Raw genomic sequence first — 8,446 nt, 5'->3', positions numbered from 1 at the left:
CAAAATGGCTTTTTCTTTGACAGGTTATTAAAAAGTATATTGTACTTGTCTTTACATTTGAGTTTGGCACAAAGATGGCAGACTGAAAGTGTTTTGTTCATGTTTATATATATATATATATATATATATATATATATATATATATATATATATATATATATATATATATATATAGATATATATATATATATATATATATATATATATATATATATATATATATATATATAGATATATAGATAGATAGATAGATAGATATAGATATAGAATATCTCAGTATGACTATTGGGTACTTTAAACAGCACAGGCAGTACCAGCATGAATGTCGATATCCCCCCAAAGGCTAATATTGTGTCTGTCAGTGGCTTTTATGCGGCCACCACAGCTGCTTTTTGGCTTTACTACCATACAGCCTCTGCAAATGATTACTGCACTGACATAAAAGTCTACCAAATGTGCAAATCAGTGCCCCTATCATTATGCAATTTGCATGGATTAGTGTTTTACTCACATCACATAAAAGCCTAGTAGACTGATGTTCAGCTTCAGCTTGGTGCCTACATGAAACCATGGTGTGCTGTGTGGCAATTTACTGACTGAGTAAGAAAAAGTAGGATGAAACTCACAGCATGGTCAAAGACGGCCTCGTGTACACTCAAGATGTTTAATTATTGTGATGTAAGACACTGGCTGTGTCGTTGCTTTGGCTAAATCTGTTGGCTCGGTGATTAACAGACTAGTTTTCACGTGCACAAATGGGAATGTTCAATGGATGTGAACTTTATTTTACAGTGTATTTAGTTTCTGAATTGCATGTTTATTTGTGCGAGTAATATGTGACTTCTGTAAGGGGTTTACACAGTGGTGCAGCAGGTAACGGTGCCGCCTCACAGTTCCACTATCCCCAGTTTGACCATGAGCTCGCATTACTGTGTGTGGAGAATCACGTGTTCTTCCTGTGACCACGTGGGTTTCTTCTAGTTTCCTCTCACTCTACTCTTTCTTTATAATTGCCACGCACATTCATGTATGCAGATGTGTTTGTGGTGTCCTGCGATTTACTGGTGCCCCATCCAGAGTGTATTTCTAGTGTTCCAGGGATGAGCTATGAATTCAGCACAACATTGACCAGGATAAAGTGGTTAGTGAAAATGAATGAATGATGAGCTTTATAGGTGTAGACAGGGGCATTATGAGAACTCTTTCAAAATGCCTGGGTCCAGGGGATAGATTGGAAATTAATTGGTGGGTACTAACAGGAGTGGTGAAGGTACTTGTTATTATATGTTGAGTTCCCAACAAAAGTAGCATGGTGTTTCAGCAGGTAGCATTGCCACCTCACAGCTCCAGGGTTCAAGCCAGTTCTCTCTGGGTTTCCTCCAGTTTCCTCCAACCTCACAAAAACATGCCAGTAGGTGGTCAGGCTAAGATAAATTGCCCCTTAGCATGCATGAGTATATAAATATGTGCGAGCATGGTGTCATGGCACCCCATCAAAGCATGTGGGTGAAACGGAGCAGTGTGACACTGAACTCAATAATCTGCTCTATGCAAGTGCGCTCTGCTCAATCACTCACGTCCCAAGCAAACACTCCACTCGTACTGCTCACGCTCACCGATAAAACAAAGTTCGCTCAAATCCTGCTCTGACATAAAATTTCTCTGTAATATACTTGTTTCTATTTTCTTGAATAAATGCCTCAATTACATTAGTAGAGATAATCATTTTTGTGTGTGACATTCTGTGCCTTTTATTCATTTCTATTAATTTTTAATTCCTATTTAAATGGTAAATGGCACACTTATATAGCACTTTTATCCAAAGCACTTTACACTGTGTCTCATTCACCCATTCACACACACACCCCAGTGGTAGCAGGAGTTGCCATGCTAGCTTACCATCGGGAGCAATTTGGGGTACAGTGTCTTGCCCAAGGACACTTCGACATGTGGAGTCACCCGGGCCAGGAATCGAACCGCCAACCCTATTAGCAGGCAACCCGCTCTACCAACTGAGCCACAGCCGCCTATTTCTCAGTTTTCGGAATCTTAAGAAAGGTGGAATTATCAGTGCTCCGCTATCTGCTCCACTCTGCTCACATGCTCTGCATCCCATCCAGGGTGTATTCCCGCCATCTTGCACCCAGTGTTCCTGGGATAGACTCTGGATCCACCGTAACCCTGACCAGGATAAAGTGGTTCATGAAAGTGAGTGAGTTCTCAACATTACAAATAAAAAAAGTTATTTTTTTATTCTGTAATATGGATAAATCTATTAAATTGATTCAAATTTGATTCACATTTAATTTATGAAGTAAGCTCAGTGATGAGTCTAGTAGAGCTATGCTGTATAGCTATGCTGCTAATTAAGAGATCGAATGCTTTGTAATGACTTTGTATAATTGTGTAAACACACAACACTCACGTAGCACTTTATTAGTAACACTATACTAATACTAATCGGCAGGGCCTCACTTTTATCTCAAAACAGCCTCAATTCCTCATGGCATGGATTCCACAAGATGTTGGAAACATTCCTTTGAGATGTTGGTCCATGTTAACTTGATTGCATCACGCAGTTCCTGCAGATTTGCAGGTGTACTTTCACACTGTGAATCTACCACATCCCAAAGGTGTTCTATTGGATTCATATCTGGTGACTGGGAAGGCCAGTGAAGAACTCTGATCTCATTGTCATGTTCATGAAACCAGTTTGAGACGACTTTTGCTTTGTGACATATGGTGCATTATCATGCTGGAAGTAGCCATTAGAAGATGGGTAAATTGTGGCCACGAAGGGATGCACATGGTCAGCAACAATATTCAAATAGTCTGTGGCATTCAAGCGATGATTGATTTGTGTTAACAGGCCTAAAGTGTGCCAAGAAAACATTCCCCACACCATTACACCACTTCCACCAGCCTGGACTGTTGACACAAGGCAGGTTAGGTCCATGGATTCATGTTGTTGGTGCCAAATTATGACCCTACCAACTGTGTGCCTCAGCAGTAATTAAGATTCATCAGATCAAGCTTTTTCCAGTCTTCAACTAACGTGATCTTCTACTGTTGTAGCCCATCTGCCTCAAGGTCCGACTTGTTGTGAATACTGCAATGCTTTTCTGCGCATCACAATTATACGGAATGGTTATCTTAGTTACTGTAGCCTGAGTGTTCCATCAGGTCAAACCAGTCTGGCCATTCTCCATTCATCTCTCTCATGAACAAGGTGTTACCATTCACACTGAATGAGTAGGTGTACAGGTGTTCCTAATAAAGTGCTCAGTGAGTGTATATAGTGTATATAAGAATTCACTTATATTTCCATCAAACTGTAGTACAAAATCTCAGCTCCACTTGTTGTTACCATAAACTAAAGGAGTTATAACCTCTGCCTGCATTATTCTGTGCAGTACTTAGACCAGAGCCCTGATGAATAGATTAAGCAGGTGGCAGACTTGTTAGATTACATATGGTTTATTGATTTAATGCATAGGCTTTTTTTGGTTTTTTTTGCTACTTCTCTTTCACATTTAGAGATAGGTGATGCCTCCCTCCCTGGATACCTACATTCTCTGATCACAGGTCTGTGAAGTGGAGTGACAGTGTGGAGCAGTGGCAGTGATCAGGAGTGGAGTTCTTCCTGCAGGGCTATTTGGACAGGAGGAGCCTCCGCTGGCCTTCAGAGCTGGAAAGTATGTGTACTGTGGCCACTGGCCCACCTCCCAGCCTGGGAACGGAAGCCGGGAGTCGCCAGGGAAAACAACTAGACAATCAGGTAGGAGAGAGAGAGGGAGAGGGAAAGAACAGCACAAGAGAGAGAACATACGCAGGGAAAGTTAAGAGCTTTCTCAAGTGTAGTTGTGGTTTTGAAACAATTTTCACTGGCTATTTTGGTTCTTACTGTATAGTAATCAGGAGTGTGTAAGTGTGCATGTGTGTGTAAATGTATGTATTGTTTTCCTGACCTGGTTCACTGTGTGTTGAAAGCTGATCCTGTAACAGAGCGTTTGTACAGCGTGTGTGTGAGGGGTGTTGTTTTGGGGAGCAAGTAGGTATTATTGTCTTTGTGCCTTTGTGAAGTTTTTACATCGATTATAATATAATAATATAAAAGGAAATTGTTTGTGCTTTTTAGTTTTTCAAATAAAAGTAACATTTCTGGTGTATAAAACTATTTATAACTGTGTGTGGGTGTGGGTGTATGTGTGTCTGTGTGTGTGTAAATAGTGACAGTAGCCAGCAAGGGACACAGTGGGTTCAGGCCAGGTGAATAGGAGCAGCCTGTTTCCAACAGAGGGTCCTGCTGTCCTGCACGTACATCATGTTTGAGTGGGGGTCTCTCTCACTATCTCTCACTCTCACTCACGTTTTACTCTCTCAATTTCTTTCTGAGCTGAAGGATGAATGCCTCAGAACTGAATGGAAATGATGAATGATGAATGGTGGAATAAGGTAGTAGTGAATGAAAGGATTGTGGGAATGTAGGGAATGAATGAAAGCCTGGAAATAATAAATGGTTTTAAAGGCAAAATTGGGCTGCATTCAAACTCTGCAAAAAATAACTGAATGGTTTGAACACATGAGTGTCTGAGTGCAAGAAATAATTACGAGCAGTATATTATTAGCTTGGGAACATGGTGTTGCACAGCGCATTAAACATAAAGTATGATTATACTGTACATGTGATCATACATGTAATTTATTAATTCTGGTGCTTGCACTTGTTAGTTCAATTCACCCTATAGTGCACTATTTGGGTGTCGTATATTTGTAGTGTTGTATATGTATTTTCACTGGACGAACGTTTTTTTTTACAAATAATTAACTATATTATTCTCTTTAAAGCAAGGAATAAGTATGACAAGGGAAAGCGATTTCTTTTAGCTTGGCATGGTTGCTGGAGCAGCTAACAATAATATAAATATATTATTGTTATTTAACCACCGATGAAGCCAACATGTACTGTACATGTTCTGTTTTTCTGGTTTCAGTTCGCAAACTAGGCCTACTTTCATTCTAATAACATACTGAATAACATTCACTCCCAAGTAAGTGTACTCCAAATTTAGTCCAGTGTCTCCCTATTGCTGCCCTATACACAGCTGCTACAGTGAAAGAGTGAGTGAGAGAATGATTTCAAACAAACATTGCAATAAGAGATGGCATAAATCAGTTAATAAAAAAATAAGATAATAGAATCTACCTAGTTTTCAAATCTCATTTGTCATTAAAAACACTCCATTTGCAAATATATTAAAATGTGTAATTACAGGAAATACTTTTCATTAAGTGCACTGATTAATTGCTATGGAATAAGTGATGGTGGTGTTTGTTGACGATGAGTAAAGAGGATGTTCTGGCAGATAGAGCGAACGTTGCGGCGGTTTTGGCTAGGCAGTGTAGAAGAGAGAGTGAAAAAGAGGGGTGTAGAGATAAATGTCGCTATTGTATGAATATATGCACTCTCGTGCAACAGAAATGATCAAGCACAGCACATATTAAAAAACACTCCACAGTTCAGAATTGAGAAGGGTTCAAAAAATTGTTTTGCCAAAATAAGCTTGTCATTTATTTGCAGTGTTCAGTATATTACAAGAGCATAGCACGTTTTCATCACATTTGTGTCTTTTTCTTTTTTCTTTTTTTTTTGCTATGCTGTGCTGTAGGATCATTTGTACTTCCAAATGGCCAGTGATCATGGAGCAAGCACAAGATAAAGCATAAGATGATAGCATTATACAGGGTGTCCCAACAGTCTCCGTACATAGGGGAAATTGACACTTTTTAGCAAAATGTCTTCCAAAACTTTTCATACTTAGTTCATATATATATATATGTATATATATATATATATATATATATATATATATATATATATATATATATATAAAGTATATACATATTTATATTTATTTATATATATATATATATATATATATATATATATATATATATATATATATATATATATATATATATATAAAATATGTATATACTTTTTTTGCAGATAACCTTTAAGAATGCCTTTGACAAAAGAAGAACGTATTGAAATCATTCTCATGGTTGGATCAGGAAGCTGTCGCAAGGTTGCGATGGACTTTAACAGGAACCCTGGTAAGCACATCACACACAACACTGTTGCCAAACCTATTAACAAATTCAAAAAGACTAGAAGTGTTGCAGACCGACCTAGAAGTGAACTTTCACGAACATCCACTGACCTTCGTGGTGTACAAGCAGCGTGGTATATGGAGACTTTGGACACCCTGTATTTACTTGGTATTAGAAGCATTGGAAGCATTCTTAGTATTACAGTATCATGCGGTAACCTGATACAGAGCAGTGTAATTATTAGTAAGGACAGGGTTAGAAATATATAATCATGGTGTGATTGGGAACTCAATCTGCTTCTTGAGCTGTTCCAAAAAAAACCAAAAAAACACACACACACCTGTGTAACTCATGACATTTTCATAATGCCATACAATTGGATTTTATTATACATTTTGCATTAATATTTTTGTATTTTGTACACTGGCTTGTAGCAAATGTGTTTCCTATCATCTTGTGTGCATCTGTGGGTGTTGACTCATGTGTTAGCACTCTAGATCATTTTTAGGATGTTTTTATATTAGCTCATTCTTTGTCTCTATGTTGCCAGTAAATTTGGTGAGTCTGGTATTTAATTAGTTTTCTTAGACATTTTATTGATCATATTAATTATATGAAGTTCATTGTCAGTTTAGATGTCTCATTTATGTTTAATAGCTAAAACTGAGTTGTTTCAGTCAGTTTATTTTGGAGTAGGATGACATAAAAAGTCTGCAGTTACATCTCCTAAAACAGGTTGTAAGTAACGTAACAGGACATTTTATATTCTGTCCTGAGATGGCATTGCATTTGCGCTAAGTGTTGAATTTGGCAGGCGGTAACGGAAACGCAATTTTGGACCAGCAAAATACACTTTCGCCTGCATAACAATTGAGGCCACGATACCAATGGTAATTCGAGAAACTGCATTTCGAGTCGAAAAAATGCTCATCTAACCCATTCAGATAGTTGATTATTACAAAACTAAATACATCAGTCCCTTAGCTCCCGTCTGCAGCATCTACAACCCCCCAGTTTAAAGTCCAGGTGTGTTTCATGTCCATCTGTAGCCCATAAATAATCTACAAATCAGCTGTATGCTTTTCAGTGAGAGGCTTACTCATGGGCCTCCATCTGTCTTTCTGAGGAAATTCTATCCTTACAGCTATGTTAAAATTCTTAAGTTCTCTCACCTCTCAAGCAAATGTGTAGCAGGAGAACACGATTGTGGGGCAGGCTACAGGACTGTCCCACGCAGCTGTAGGGAATTCACTGCCACTCAGCTCTAATGAGCAGAGAAAATGTGTCAGCTCCAATAAAGCGAGAGACAGAGAGGGGTGTGTGAGAGAGAGAGAGAGAGAGGGAGAGAGAGAGATTTCATTTCTTGCCGTGTAGCATTTAGACCTTCCTTTTCAACAAGGTGCTTTATTTACACTTGTCTTTCATACCAGTAGAATCAAGAGGCTGTTCTCAAAGCAGTACTAGAGTAACATAGTGTCCTTGCATAATGTGTCCTACAGGAACCATGACCTATAAGACCACAGAGACGGTATTGTGTTTTTTGTACTAAATGAACTATGGTACGCTGAATAAACTAGCATCTGATTTGTGTCTTCAAACAACTGTAAAAATTAAAAACTTTAATGTTTCTCTGGCTCTTAATGTCTGATCCATTCAGAGAGTCTGCATTTTTCATTATCATTTTTTAAAATGACATGCTGGTGGTGGAGATTATTATTACTACCAGTTTTTACTATTGTTATTATTTAGTTATTAATGTCATAAGTCCAGTTGAATGGGTTTAAAATTATGTCAGTCACACAAACATGTTTCTTAAAGGAAGTACTTAATTTCCTCTGTGACTTAAATAAATAACGTCAACTTGAACTGTAATTTTCATAGAACTAGGAAAAGTGATCAAATGATCCAAGTGGTTTGGGTTTCTGTTTGTGGAAATTCAGGAATTAAAATTGTCTAATGGCTCTAATAAATAAATTTGATGGTATGCGTTTGTCTAATGTGCCTAATATTTAAACATTTGGATTATGTTAATACATTAAATCTGTGCTCGTAACAGGTTCCATGGAAATGCTTTTACGCTGGAAGGGACTTTCTTTATCACATTCTTTATTACTAAAGGCATTTGAAATTATATGTGGGTTTTTTTGTGCCAGCTAGTATATGAGGTGCTCATGAGGAGGGTAGGCAAGTGGGGCTAATGAGGCTACTTTGTGCATGTGTGTGTGTGTGTGTGTGTGTGTGTGTGTGTGTGTGTGTGTGTTTCCCTGTGTTTGTGGTACGTGCCTCAGTGACTGTCCATAGTCTCAGAGGGATTGAACTGATTAAAGCAGGG

The 8,446-nt window shown here is 38.2% G+C and overlaps 2 long non-coding RNA genes across 2 annotated transcripts; one reads left to right on the top strand and one right to left on the bottom strand.

The window, feature by feature from the left end:
• Positions 1-379: 379 nt before the first annotated feature.
• On the bottom strand, positions 380-8,228 carry LOC108277458 (uncharacterized). The gene is made up of 3 exons (XR_001815123.3): positions 7,287-8,228; positions 3,571-3,766; positions 380-2,181 (listed from the first exon to the last, which is right to left on the bottom strand). It is a non-coding gene; the product is annotated as an uncharacterized LOC108277458 (long non-coding RNA).
• LOC124629107 (uncharacterized) lies at positions 2,121-6,356 on the top strand. Its single transcript, XR_006983993.2, has 3 exons — positions 2,121-2,208; positions 3,538-3,778; positions 6,011-6,356. It is a non-coding gene; the product is annotated as an uncharacterized LOC124629107 (long non-coding RNA).
• Positions 8,229-8,446: the final 218 nt, after the last annotated feature.

Source organism: Ictalurus punctatus, chromosome 17 (assembly GCF_001660625.3).
Source record: "Ictalurus punctatus breed USDA103 chromosome 17, Coco_2.0, whole genome shotgun sequence".
Taxonomy (NCBI): Eukaryota; Metazoa; Chordata; class Actinopteri; order Siluriformes; family Ictaluridae; genus Ictalurus; species Ictalurus punctatus.
Note: the sequence above shows the minus strand (reverse complement) of the source record. Positions and strands in the feature narration are given on the sequence as shown.